Below are 15,554 nucleotides of genomic sequence, written 5' to 3'. Positions count from 1 at the left end.
TGTGGATAATAGTGACATATCTGAATTACGAAAAGTCAAATCAGAGTGGAAACTAGTGGTTCGTTCAAAAAACACAGCTGAAACCATTATTGAGTCAATCAATACCAACCAGCCGCAGATTTCGGCTCCCATAAAAATCTCTAGTTATATTAGTATACTGAAACAAGTTCCCTCTGACGTATCAGCAGATGATCTAACTGCACTGATATCCAGAGCTACAAAGTCTGAACAGCTTGGCAGTTCCCGTACGTTCAAAGTTTTTTTCAGCGGTCGATCAGATTTGGATAAATTTCTTAAGGACTCTGTCAAGATCTTTTACGAAAAACTGCCCACTGAAGAATTCCGTTTCTTACCCCATCGTTGCTGCTCATGCCGCATCCTAGGTAACCTAGCTGCCGAGTGCACCAATAGCCCTCTGCTTCAGATGTGGCTCGTCTGACCCCGTCTCTAAAAAGCCCGATACAGAAAAGTGTACTCGTGCTATGTTTTGCGTCTCCAGCAAGAAAGCGGGTCGTGCCTGCTATAGCGTGAAGTTTCCGGAAAACCAGCAAAAGGCAACTCATTAACATGATGATTAACGAAATCTCTAACATTTCACTACTTTCTTGGAATATAAACAGAATTTCTTCCGAGTGGTCTCTTGGGGTTGACCAGTTTGTGAATAAATATAATGTGATATACCTGCAAGAACATTTCATCACAGAAGCTGGCCTAAATCTACTAAATCTCTGGCCATCCTACTCTGTGTTCTCCGTGCCTGCAAAATCTCCGCGGGGCCGTCCGTCTGGTGGTATTGCCACGTTGGTTAGCAATCGTCTCGCGTGCGAAGTATACGATAACAGTGACAATTTTCTTGCAACTAGACTAGATAACCTGCTAGTTATAAATGTGTAACTTCCAACTGATTACCGTGACGACAAATCTGATAGTACTTTTGCTATAAGTGCTGCCAAACTAGCTCGGTGCCTTAAGAAACCCGAGCGCGAGTTCCTTGGGTGCATAATAGTGGGTGACTTTAACTCTAATTTAGATGTTGATATTAGTGCCCAAAACAGTCGTTTTTGCATTCTAATAGGGATACTTGAGTACCGCTTTACTATTCACCGGAAAAACCAGAACTTTTCGTATATCCACCATTCTGGTTCTACGTCCAATCTAGACCACATTGTTAGTTCTTGTTCTTTGCCAGTACGGGAGGTTCTTGTCCTTGCGAATAGTTTCACTTCGGATCATTTTCCAGTTCAGTGTATTATCAGTAGGCCTACCTCGTTTTCGGCTGCGAATAATTCGTCGCTACTCTTTCAGAGGTGGCATGAGATTCTGGTTTGGCGTAAAATTGATAAAGAAAATTTTCAAGATTCTTGTGATCTTGTTTTGTCAAAAATTCGCGTACTGTTTGACCTACTTATGAAATTCTCTCATCGTGATGAAAGACATGCGCGTCTACGTCTTAATATTTATTACTCCGAACTGACCCATGCTCTTCTGTTTGCCGAATCTCAGGTAGTGCCCAAGTCTCGTGCTAGACAAGGAACTCAAGAAAAGGGATGGTCTTCTAACCCTTTGTTACAATTAGCATGCGACTGAGCTACCTTCTGGTACGGGATATGGAAAGAATGTGGTAGACCATACAGTAACATACAGTATACAAATTCTGGTAAATTCTCCCCATGTAAAATTTCCTCTGAAAAGTTCAACCCCAGAAACTTCCATCCCAATGGGAAATTCTCCCCATAGAAAATCCATCCCCAGAAGATCTCCTTCCTCCCTTGGAAAATATCGGTATACTTCCCTATAACAACTATATGTAAACAATGGGCAAATTTCATAACTTGAGGCCCTTCCTCTGGTGGTTCTGAGGGGTCATGTCATGTCCAAAGACATATCTATTGTACCTTTCAACAATACTGAACCAAATCGCTATCTCAAAATTTTGATCAGACAACTTTCAGGAAAAAAAGACGTGGGACATTGTCTAGCTGTCCTTTAATTTTTTGGTCACTTAAAAAAGACAGTAGATCTTTTAATTTTCGTTTGAACGAGCATTCTTGCGAAATTCTAGTACCATTGGTTCGATATGGTCATTCCTGAAAAAAACAACAAAAAAACACGCATCCGTGATGCTTCTTCTGGTAAACACTATAAAATTTCATTTTTATAGATAGGAGCTTTGAACCTCTACAGTAGGGTTCTCTGATGGCGTGCTTTCCATCAAAATTCTTCGACTTTTATAGGGTGTTTTTCACCTTTTTCAAAAATTTGGCAAATTTTCCCAGGCCCACTAATGGGTAACACTATACTTAAAAAATATTATATATTTGGAATCAGCACAATAAGCCAACTTTTTGATACATCTTTTGATATCAAAATTGATTCCAGATCATTAAGAGTCTATTTTTTTCTTTTGCTAACTTTTCATTTTCAGTTAGTAATACTTGATAAATAGATGTTTTTGCCTGACTATTGAAAGCCGAAAGCGATTGTTAACTAAAAAGGTGCCTCCTTGCATATTATCTTGACTGTAGCGTAAAAGCAAGAAGAAATAAAATCGTTTATAGATGAAAGAATACAAACATGTAAATAATTTCTAGATTATTTGCAAATAGTTGTCGAAGGGAAAGATCAAGCAATTCCAAAAAATAATAAAGTTTGTAAAAAATTAGTAGGAAATCATTAGTTAGGTAAATTTAATGCTAGATAAGTAGTTTTAATACTCATTTGGTGAAAAATGAAATTTCTTTTTACACAAATATATTTTATTTAATTTCATAAATTTGTAAAATATGTCCTTCTTTTGCCCTATTATGTCATTGTGTCCCGGCACACAGGAATATGTTCATTGGACATAAAATATGGCTTGTGTACCTTATCTTATTTGAGTCCTTAGTTTTATATATTAAATACTGAAAAGTTATTTTTTTAATGAAAATAAGGAGCAACATTAAGCCTCAAAATGAACAGAAATTAGTACGATTATGAAGGGGCTAGCCCCCTCTTCAATACCTGACTCTTAAAAAAGAAGCTTTTAGCACTTTTAAAAAGCTTCCCATTCTAATTAAACTGCTTTTGTGTTTCAGGAGCCGTTCTTAAGAAATTAAGACAGACAGTCAAACTTTAGCGCACAGAGCAAGGTATTGAGGAGAGGGCAACCCCTATTCAATTGGATTATTTGATTAACTTATGGTCGTTTTTTCAAATAATGCCGGTAAATCTGAATCACCCTCCATGAAAAGTTTCTTCCCCACACGGGAAACTCCACCCTGAAAATTTCTTCCCGCGTAAAATACACCCCCCCCCGTGAAAATCCTTCCTGACAATTCTATCCTGGCTGAAAATCCCCTCCCCTGTAAAATTTCTTGTAGACAATTCAGCCTGAAAAAATTCTCCTTAGCATACTTTCATTTGTAAAGACTAATTTCTAATTGTTTTCCCCATCACTCCAGAATTTCCCTCTTCCATGGAAATTTTTTGCCGGACGCTGATCAATCCCAACACGCTGAAAATAGCCCCCGGGTAATTCCGCAAAAAGATCTCCACATGCAAAATTGGGTTGGCAAAGAGAATGTGAGACAAATAGAAAAAATTTCGAATAGGAATTCGGTCAAATCTCCCCAGTGCAAAATTTCCCCTGAAAAGTTCACCCTCAAAAATTTTCCCTTCCTACGAAAAAATCATCCCCGTTGAAAATCCCCCCACAGACACTTCCTCCCCCCCATAAATTGTCTGTATACTTACCAATAACACATACTATCGGCCTACTTAAACACAGGGAAATCTTATGACATACCACCATTTGTCCAGAGGCTGTGAGAGGTTATATTATCTCCAAAAAGGATATCTCAAAATTTTGATTGAACGACGTAGAGAAAAAAGGGGGTAGGAGGGAGGATAGTTTTTCCTCCAATATTTTTGTCACTTCAAATAGGCACTAGAACTTTTAATTTCTGTTTGAATGAGCCCTTTCCCGATATTCTAGGACTATTGGTTTAATCCCATCACCCGTGAGGAAACAAACCAAAAACAAGTAAACAAGCATTCGTGATCTTTCTTCTTGAAAAAAATACAGAATTCCACCTTTTTTGCTGGTGGGAGCTTTAAACTTCTACAATAGGGTTATCGGATACGCTGAAATTGATGTTGTCATTTTCATTAATTTTTTTCCACATTGAGAGGATATTTCCTCTTTTATGAGAATCAGGCTTTTGATGGGTTGCACTAAACTTAATAAACCTTATATGCTCCATACCATCATAACAATATGGTTCTTTTGATATGCCTATTGACATCAAAGTTCTGCTTCTTAGAGGTTCAGTCACTATTGAGCAACGTCATTCCTTACTTTCTCTCCGTTAACACGAACTGTTTGATTCTGAACAAGCGTTTGGTTGAGACGAAAGAAGACTTTAGTCAAGGTCCTATCCTTCTATGGTGTACCAGACAAATATATTAAAATGATTAGTGCTATACAGGAGAATTCTTTTTTTAAATAAATTTTTCTGATGAAAGTGAACAGAAAAGTTGAAATATAAAACGAACAAAAATTGCTACTTGATATTTTACACTACGTATTTTTGAAAAACTGCTTAAAATAAACCGGCTCGTTTCCCTATATTCTTATGATTGTAGAAAACTAGCACTTTAGTTATGCTAAAAAAACACATGGTTAACCTAAAAAAAAAAAAAAAAAAAAAAAAAAAACTTTGAAATTTGAATTTGTAACGAGAGCATCTTGCTTGGAAATACTCTGTAAAAATACATAATACAAATCCTACCGGATTGCACTCCAGTGAGAGTGTGAAACCAAACCTTTTGACCTCAACAATTATGACTAATTAGGCCTAGAAAAATTTTGATTCTACCACCCTACATAACTGCTTAAAAAAATGTGGGTTTGCCAAGGAAACAGAAAACACAACAAGGTCATCAAGGTCATGAGATTTAACGGAATTCAGCCCCGTAGATAAAGAGTGTGGACTTCTGCTAAACTCACCTTCGAGAATTTTGTTCACAAGGACGGAGAAATCACTGTCCACGGTGCTATAACCGATTCCGAATTGTTGACTCTTAAAGATAGGAGCAAGGAAGCTATAGAATAAAAGCCACTTGCTCCATTCACAATGAGCCAGACGTGATTATCCATCAATACCCTACGTTCCTGTGCTCTTAGAACAGAAACAAGTGATAATTTCTTCCCAGCTCTCACTATCATTGAAAATGAATTGAACAATGTAAGATGGAAGTCGCTAAAGAAATAACAGACTATTTTATAAAATAAGTTGTTGGCACCAATGGTTTTTAACATACTTCGTGGACATATGCGATTAAGAAGTTAATATAAGAGGTCATATGTGTGTTTTTACATACATGTGATTATGTATTTTCAATGCAGCATTTTTTTTTTATTTGAAATTCTTCCTTGTCCCTTTTGATTATTTGAAATTTTGTTAGGTTGAACATCTCGGTAATTTGAACTTTTTCTCTGGTCCCATGAGTTTAAAATTAATGAATGTCAATGGTATTATGCAAAAATCCAGGACACACGGAAGAAAACCCGCATCGAAATCTCAAAGCCGCTGTTGATAAACAGGTTTACGCTGAATAGTAAGACATTACTCAATCCCTGGCAGAGGATTTAAACTTTAGTTTTTGGGGATTTAGGGGAACTAAAAAGGTAGCTAGGTTAGGTTACTTATTTAATATATGCTATGCTTTACCCCCTCCCCCTAGAGAACAAATATATAGCCCATATTTATTCATAAATTATTACACTTTAATACTACTATGTTTTATTTCATTATCATTAACTAAACTTCACTTTTCGAATGTGTCCTGGATTTTAGAAAAGTAGCGAGTTGACTGTATTGAAATTGATATTGTTCGATGATGCTCAACATTTACGGCATTATTCAAAAAACTAAAATCTTATCTCAGTTCTTATTTCATTTTCCATAAGTAGATTGTCTTCTCGTAATTACTTTCCTCTTTTTTTCAATTATATCTCATTTTGTTGCTGTAGGCATCGGAACAGGGAGTGTCAGTTTGCCAATCAATGTAAGTTTAAGTGTAAGTTTTTTAAATGTCTAAAAATACCGGGGATTTCAGTTCGAAGCGGAGAATTAACCTGCTATAAAAAAAAGCTATATTTTACAGGGCAATTCTAAAATAAAAATATGACATATGCAGTGAGGGTGGGTTTTGATCATTGGCCTGTAGAAATCTGAAGATCCTCGCAATATCTCACTTTATGGGGCATTTGAGATCTTGAGAAGTTGTTGATTTAGGAAAGATGGACTGACGATGTACTTAAATGATCTACACCCAACCTAATATTCTTCGCTCTAATATGTTTTTCTAACGCTCAATCCTAATGAAATATACCTAAGTATGATAAATTTTTTTTTATAATACTTTAGAAATTAACAAAAAAAAACCGTTTAGCACTGCGCTAATGACCGAACAACTAGAGCAGTAGGTCAAATAAGTGCCATTGAAGCTTCTGGGAATGGATTCAGCGGTTAAAATACATCCTTTAAGTTTAAAATGCGTGATTGTTCATGTCTGATTTTCTTTTATTCTAGTTTTTATAGATAATAGATTAAAATTGAACGCATAATTGAATAAATGATATAGTAAAGTATTTGATCTCTATCATAAGAATCCTTGTCTTTCCAAATTTTGATAAATTTGTCAGTAAAAATTAAGTTTTTTTTGTTCCTTGAGAATTTCTGGTTTCTAACGACCTTTAATTCTAAAAAAGTTTTGTCTTATTTTCCCTCACCGCTACTCGTGTTTATCTCCCCCTGTCCATATAGGTGTCATCCCCCATGTAGCATTCAAGGGTTAGGGTCATTAATCAAGGAAAATCCACCGTTGAGCATTGACATTACCCCCCCCCCTCCAAACACCCAGTTGGGAAAAAATGTCACCTGTCCTATACAATAAACTAGCTCTGCCTATAACGGTTTCACAGTCCATCAAAATTTACTGAAAATTTGCACTTTATTGAGAATTTACAAGTTAATAAAAAAATACAAAAGCATATGCATCTTCAGTTTAATATTCATATACATAAATTTATTAATCAAAATGCAAATATTATTTGATTTATTAAAGTTATAAAATTAAAACATTTATATTTTTTTCAGTAAAGTGCAAATTATGTTCTGGCCTTGGGAAGGCAAAGGGGTTTTGCGCCCAACTTATGTTAATTTCTGCTCGTTTTGAGTTTGACTCGGTTAATTATTGTAATTTCTGTTCGTTTTGGGTTTCATTTATTTATCGATGCTGATTTGTGGTAGTTTCACGCTTGGCATATGATTTTATTTTTGCTCATTTTTTGTTTAACGGAGTTCTTTACTTTTCTTTGAAAAAATTATTTTGTGGAAAAAGTTTTTTAAATTAATAGTCTATATCAAGGCAAAATACTAATGGTAGGATTAAAATTACCGAAAGTAAAATTATCTTCCGAAAATAAAGTTAGAAAAAATTGTCTATTATAGTTTATATAAAGCAGTTAAGATAAAATTTTGTAGAAAAATATCACTAGCTCTTGATGTACAAGGTCTATAAAGACTTTTTAAATACTATTAACCGTTCCTGCGGTATTGCAGATACGCTGTTATGGCAACCTGGATGTACCTAAAGTTTTTTGATTTAGTTCAGAATACTCCTAAAAGTGCCCTGAAAATATCAATTTAATACCCTGAGATATTGCAGATATACCCTTTTGACTACCTGGATTCTCAGTATCTTGCGATTTAGTTCAATATCCTTTTAGTATTCCTTGAAGTTTCAACTTGATAACCTCGGCTGTTCCTGATATTTTCATTATAAGTTCTTTTTACGACCTGGATTTATAGAAAAGTTTCTGATTTAGTTCACAACTCACCACATTATTCCCTGATAGTTTCAACTTAATGCCCGTAGCTGTTCCTGAGATATTGCAGATACGTCGTTATAATAACCTGGGTGCACATGGTGTCTTTTGATTTGCTATAACATCCCCCTCAACAGTTCCTGAAATCCACCATACGACCCTTGTTCTTTCCTGACAAACCTTTGGTTTACACTGCCGCCCGTCCCAATTCAGAGCCGAGCATGAAAGCTAAAAGTACATTTCTTAATGTACAACCCTGCCCCAGGGGGGCTAAGGGGAATAGAGCATCCTTCAATGGAGATTTATTTGTCCTTTTGACTATTTTATACAAAATTGCAATTTACGAAAGTGCTAAGAAAAGAAGTTGGGCCGATAGGGCATGCAAAAATGACAAGGGGTCATGGGCGCCCATAAGCTGAATTCCAGGGGGGGGGCAAACTTCGTCTAATTGCTACTTTTAATGCTATATAATAGACATCTAATAACAAAAATATAAAAAAACGGCCGCAACAGTCATCCAGGGGGGGGCAAGAGCCCCCCCCATATGGGCGCCCATGCAAGGGGTCCCAGGCCCTCCCAGGACTTTTCAACATGCCCTGAAAGTTTCAACTTAACACCCTTATCCGTTCCAGAACTATTGCTGATGCCCCCTTTTGACAAAAAGCATGAACATAGGGTATTTTTATGTTGCTCGACGCCCCCTCAACATTTCTTAAAAGTAGTCACAGTTGGAACTAGTGGCAGTTACAGACCCTCTAGTATTAAGCAGCAGCGACACTGACAGATTCAAGTTAATACCCTTATCTACTCCTAAGATATTGCAGATTCCTTCTTTTGATAGTCCGAACGCAAACAGTGTCCATTATTTAGTTTAGAATCCAGACAATTCCCTGAAATTTCATATTGACACCCTTCACTGTTTGGACACACCCAGGATCAAACATTCCGCTTTTGCAATGGTAAATCTTGTATGTAAACAATAGGAAAATTATTGAACAAAATATACTTTTTCAAGTTTTGATCACTTTTGACGAGGGGGCCTTCACATAGGGTAAATGGGGATGGCATGGCGGCCCTAAAAAAATCCCCGGAACGTGATTTGAGAGTTTGAACTTAATACCCTTAGCCATCCCTGAGTTGTTGCTGATATGCCCTTTTGACAATCAATAGGCAGTGTATTTTTATTTTGTTCAACATCCCCCTCGACATTCCCTGAAAGTAGGCACAGGTAAAATAAATCATAGTCACAGTTCTACGAAGTCAGAGGTGCAAGGAGTCGTCGTCCTAATTACTCTCAGTCTCAGTTGCAAGTAGTTACAATCACAGTAGCATTAGTTTAGGATCATTATTGCCCGTTCCTAGGAAAGTGCTTATACACTTTTGTGATAACCTGGATGCAGACACTGTCTTTTGATTTAAGAAACCTACACCTCTGTGGTCCATGACATTCAACATTTTGCGCATAATTTTTTACAGAATAAAACGGTATTCAATCCCCGCCCGACTGTCTTAACATAAATTCCGGTTTGCCCTAAAGTAAACATTGAAAAATTTAAATTCATTACCCCGGGAGTTAATGGGGGGGGGGGTATGGTTTCCCTAAAAGCCTAATCGTAAGAAATGTTGACCATTTTAAAGAGAATGGCCCTAGAAAGAGCGGGTGGTCAACCTCCGATAACTGTTCAACCCTTCCCCCCCCCAACATGCCCTGAAAGTTTCTAACCTTAGCAGCTCTTAGAGCTATAACAATCGTTGTATAACCATCCTGACTGTGAAATGGTGTTATGTTGTTCAGTCTTCTCAAGCTTTTTTTTTCAGGCTTATGACTGGTCTGTTAAGCGCAGGTACTGATCTCCTGATTTTAAAACATCTATCGGAAGTTAAATACGTGGTTGGAGCCAAAATCACTCGATTCTTCCCCTGTTGTCCCTCAGATTTCTCAAGTTACCCATTCGGATATGTGCCGATTCTAGACAAAGCTTGCAGTTATACAACTGCCGCTCATTCCAAACTAAAGACCAAGCGCAACCAGGAACCAAACCCCCGTTCTCACTGACACCAAACTTCAAATTTAGCGCACTAACCATTCGGCAAGGATGGCCAAAAGTTTCCTGAAAGTTAAACCAATGAGTTTTTTCACATTCTGAAAGGCTAAACGGAATTTAAACCACACATTTTAAAAAATAGCAGCAAAGAATTTTTTGCCAATTTGCCCCACAAAAGATCACATTTGGTCAAATGAAAGTAGAAATACCATATAATACAAACTATATGGTTGATAGTGGGATATTCCTGTTATAAACCCCTATTTTCTAGAATTTAAGCCCCCATTGTTAAAACACGGCTCCAGAGTATGATATATAGACCGCTTTGACAGTTTCTTCATAAGCAGTTAAAATCCGATAAAATGAATGACTCATTTAACAGCTTCTATCTCTGCCCACGTGTCCCTTACAACTTACTGACTAAATAATGAAATCTAACACTAAATTCAATACAAACGGGACCTGTTCTGGAATTCGGAGGGCTGCCTCCTCTTAAATCACACGCTCCTTACGATAAAGTCTTTAGTACCTCAAATTCAACGACCATTGTGCTTTAAGAATCGTTCTTAAAAAATCATGCAAAAACTCAAATTTTCATGTAAAGATTGAGTGATTAAGGAGATGGCAGCCCTCCTCCTTCCAGAATACCTCCTGTTCGTTTTAAGTTTTAGTATTGCTCTTACTTACTTTCAGTTCAAAAAACTTGTTTTTTTTGCTTAGTATACTATTTTTCATATCACACCGGGAAATCCCCCCCCCCCCCCGTAAACTTCCCGCCGAAAAATTTCTACTCAAAAGAAACTTCGCCCGTGAAAGAACGCCTCCTCTCCAAAAAAATACAACCCCCGGGCTCTATAAAAATTTTGATTGAATGTACGTGGGAGAGAAGGGGCTTCAGAGGGGCTATTCGCCCTCGGGTCTTTTTGGTTAGAGACACCGCTTTGTTCATGAATCGCACACCCAAGACCAAATATATCCCCCCCCCCCCCGCATTTTAACTAAAAAGCCGATTTGTAAACAATCGGCAAATGTGCTATTTACTGCTCGGGGGGGTTTCGGGGTCCTTTATCTTCAAAGGAATATTCTTTACACCTTTCAATTATTTTGAGAAAGATGACCATCTCAAAACTTTGATTGGATGCCTTGGAAAATTACGAGGGGGGAGGGAGAGTTAGTAAAAAGGGCAATGGAGGAAGGCTAGACCAACAATCAGTTCCAGATCCTAAAAAGGCACTGGAACTTTCAAGTTTTAATTGTTCACTTCATTAATTTTTTTTTATGCGGATTTTGCTTTTTGTTACCGTACGGAGAGTTGAAGAGCATATTTTTATTCCAGTATCTGGAGATAGTATTATTTATTTATTGTTGAGTGTATATAAACCCACACACGAGTTATTCTCACTGTGGGTCATTAATTTGATAGTTTTGTCAAAACATTTTTTATTGATTAATAAAGAACTTGAACTTGAACCCCCTCCCCAAATCCCTGTACACAGATGGAAATTTTTTTTTATGTCTGAAAGACATGGTCTGTCTCACCACTATTGATAAAAACTAGGAATTAATGATATTCGTATTTATTCAGCATCCACAATTAAATAGTAAATAAACAAAACCCAGCTTTAGTAAACATCATAACCAAAGATAATAGGAAACTGAACGAAAAGGACTCTGGCCGTAAAAGGAATTAATAACTATTACCAATACTTCGAACACAGTGCTACTCGGCAGAAACAAAAAATTTCTAAATGGGATTAATTTAATTTAAAACAAAACTTACTAACATTTAGCTAAAGGTCAACGTTTCCTTGGAACCGCAGACAACATGTATGAATTACCGGCATCTACCTGAACAATTTTGTTGTAACCGACAAATTCTTCTTCTTCTTCTATTTACACTAGCGGGCTTTTCAGTTGATAATGTTTAGACCTTTTCCTTCATTCTGTTAGCTGGGCAGAGCTACTGGCTTGGCTGACTCTTGTTTATTAGATATCCTAAGATATCTTACCGTAGATCCTTTGACTCAAGTAGTTTGAACACAAGATGATAATAAATTTTTAGCCTGTCTTGCCTGTCTTCGCCTGTCTTGATTTTCTTCCAAAAATGTTGACTGTTAAAAGCAAGTGTAGTATTTCATCCTAACAAAAAAAAATGAAAAGAGAAAAGAAAAAAACCTGAATGAATTGTGGTATAAAAATGTATTTTATTCTTGTCTCAGGCTCATGCAACCCCCACCCACCCACCCGGAAGACTTGAATTTCTTAGGGTTTTGGCAAAACCTTGGAAACACATTTGCATTTCAAATGCGAAAACAGGAAAAGGTTGTTTCTTTATGAGAACAACCATAAAAACTATTTTTCAAAGTTGAAATACAAAAGAACAGAAAATTCTAATAAATGAAAATTACCCGATTCTTTCGAAGAATGTGGCAGTGTTTTCAAATGCAGAGTTTTTTTCAAAATGCAGTCTTTTCTGTGGTAGTCTGGTCGTTCTTCTTTTAAAGAATGTGGTAGTATTTTAAAAAGCAGAGGTGTGGGGGGAGATATAATAAAAAATGGAATAATAATTTTAAAATAATACTTTTGTTTTATTCTTTTGCTTTTAGACATACAATTTTGCTGCGTAGCGCTAGAAGGCGTATACATCCATATAATATAGTATACATATATATTTAGATGGCCATGAGTTTTCAGTTTTCCATACTCTTTGGGAATCAGAGCACTTAATAACTTCTACCAAAAAGTGTAAACTTCTCGGGTTTCCTACTGCAGTCTGGATGGATGCACTTCATGTCCTTTGTTATGGCACATGGTTGGTCAAATGAGGAGCATAGACTTTTAGCACCCATTGCCAGAGCTCCTGTTTCTGCATCGGTTCCCCTAGAAAAAGAAGGGCCAATCAGAAAACATACAAATTTTTATCCTAATAATGATTAATGCAATTAATCTTTTATAACGAAGTGATTTCCACTCTTCTTCTTCAAAAAATTTTTTTTTACATTCCTGAAACAAGACAATTATAGAGATAACAAAACAATCTGGCCGCATTTCTTCAAAAGGTATATACGCATTTTAGTATGTTACGCAATAAAAAGATATATCAAGGCAATAGCTCAAACCGTGAAAAAACAAATAATAGACCCGTTTTGCACTAAGATCTTACAGCTCACTGATTGAGCAAAAAGTGTGAAAGACGCCATCTTTCTACCATACAGAACAATGATGAGATAACTTTGATGATATACTCGCTCTTTTGCACTAAGATCTCACATCTTTCTGCAAAGATTTCCGTTCTTTTGATTTATCTTTGTTCTAAGATCTTTCAGCTCACTAATTTTAGCAAAGAGTGTGAACAGCGCCACCTTTCTGCCATATAGAGCACTGATGGGAAAACTTCAATGATGTGCTAATCATAGAGCAATGTATTAGCAACAAAATAATACAAATAAGATCTTTAATCATTCTTCCAATATTATCGTTTTTCAACACATCTTTGTTATAAGATCTTAAAGCTCACTGATATTAGCAAAAAGCGTGAAACACGCCATCTTTCTGCCATATAGAACAATGATGAGAGAGCTTTGAAGATATCTTTGTTCTCAAACCACTGATCAGAGCAGAATGATGAAAGACATTTGCATAAAAAAGACAAAAGATGCAAGATCTTAGCACAAAGATGAGTAAAAGAACAGCCCTAATATATCTAGGAGGATAACCTTGTTTATTATTAATAATGTACCATGTACCTTTTCAAAAAGAAACATAATTGAAAAACAAGCTAATAATACATGACACCAAAGAGCTTATGAAAAATGCAACTTTCCTTCGTAGGTGTAATTGTAATTAAGAATTAGCAAACTGTCAATGTTTGAATTTTTATGTATGAAAAGCGGTATCACACTCTACAAGGTGTCAACACTGGACAAATGGAGTGCTGCCTTAAAAACTTCACGGTTTTGAAACAACAAAAAAGAAATTTCTTGGAAAATCATAGTTTTCAGGTATGAATTGACCTAAGATAGGTTCCATGGGGCCAAAAATATTAATTTTGATGTCCTTTGTATTATAGATAATTTTCAAACGTAATTCAAACGTAACTGTTTGACTCTAAAGAGTCAAACTTTAGAGTAGAGAGCAAGACGTTGTGGAGGGGAAAGCCCCTTCCATATACAGAATAATTTCTGTTCGTTCTAAGTTTTAATGTTGAACTTTAATTTTGAACTTAATTTTGAAGAATTTAATTTTGAACTTTTATTTATCTTGGTATTTAATGGATACTTGTACTGTTTATTCAAGGACAGCTTTTAACGCATCCAAGATCCGACTTTTTGAATTTTCAACCTTCTATATGTGAGAAAAGAGGATTTAACCCATTTTTGGAAAAAAGAACGCAAAAGACACTCGCAATCCAAACATTTTGAGGATTGACCAATCAGTAAGAAGATTAGAGTCAAGATTTTTTGGAATTAGGAAGCAATGAATGGCATTTGTATCTGTATCTTAAGTACACCGAAAAATAAAAACCTACTTTTACCTGACTTTTTGTCTTGAAACCCTCACGGAAACCCTAACGGGATCTCAACACTTCCTCAAAACATGTGCTTCATGAAATTGATATATAAAAAATCAAGGAAATAGATTTTTCACTTTAAATCTAAATTTCCGTGCATAACAATTTTGACGTAACTGTTCGGAATTTGTGGTGTGGCAAATTGTGAAACAAAATACTGAAGGACTAGTTTGTTCAAAAACTCAGTAAAAATCTAGGCCGCATTAGGCCACTTCTGCCTAGGGCAGAAGCTAACCCCATTTCTGACATTTCAGGCAGTGAGTGAAGCTCTATTTTGATTCCAAGTTAAAAGTGCCTGACGTATTGGTCAAGATATATATATATATATATATATATATATATATATATATATATATATATATATATATATATATATATATATGTCTCCAGATCCACAAGAAAAACTTGCAAAAATTTGTTTTCCTGCTATCTCGAGAAATAGATTTATTAGAACTAAAAACAAAAGTATAGAGGAGTCCATCTGTATTTTAAATTACTCAAGGTCGGCTCTCTATGTCGTAACCATCCTACGCTTCTTTTTTCAGTCTTAAGAACTTTAGTTTTTTATAAGTGGCGAGGTGAAGAATTTAATTTTTGACTTATCGTGCAAACGTTTGAATGTTAACATCAAAAATGGTTTTCTTCTTATGAGAGTGGCACATCCTCACAATTATCATTTTTGATAAGTTGCTCACTTCTACAGCATCTGTTTCGTTTTTTCTGTTTTTTTTTTCTTTCGAAAAATTAGTCAATTTTATTTTATATGGTTATCTTTCCTTTCTGAAGATCCTCTTTGTGTGCTGCTATCTCTTCCTCTTTCCTTTATGTATAATCTTCCTATGTGCTATCGGATTTTCTTTCCTTTATGACGAACTTCTTCTTATACACTGCTATCTCCTTCCTTTAATGAAGAATCTGTATATGCTGCTATGTCTTTCTCTTTCTTTTACGAAGAATCTTATTATGGACTGCCCTCTCTTTCCTTTATAATTAATATGTATTAGCTGTTTTCGCCTTTTATGTCCTTTAGGAAAATCTCTGTGCTTCTATCTCTTAATCTTTC

General features: G+C 35.9%; 1 pseudogene across 1 annotated transcript in view; it reads right to left on the bottom strand.

Moving 5' to 3' along the window:
- Nucleotides 1-12,575: 12,575 nt before the first annotated feature.
- Nucleotides 12,576-15,554, bottom strand: part of LOC148938549 (bifunctional glutamate/proline--tRNA ligase-like) — a 57,961-nt pseudogene continuing 54,982 nt past the window's right edge. Inside the window, exon 12 of the transcript XR_016143674.1 lies at nt 12,576-12,801. The product of XR_016143674.1 is annotated as a bifunctional glutamate/proline--tRNA ligase-like (transcript). The remainder of the gene's footprint in view (nt 12,802-15,554) is intronic.

This window comes from Artemia sp. Qi Xiang Cuo, unplaced genomic scaffold, assembly GCF_049724085.1.
Source record: "Artemia sp. Qi Xiang Cuo unplaced genomic scaffold, ASM4972408v1 HiC_scaffold_3142, whole genome shotgun sequence".
Taxonomy (NCBI): Eukaryota; Metazoa; Arthropoda; class Branchiopoda; order Anostraca; family Artemiidae; genus Artemia; species Artemia sp. Qi Xiang Cuo.
The sequence above is the reverse complement of the archived record's forward strand: the minus strand, read 5'-3'. Positions and strand labels throughout refer to the sequence as shown.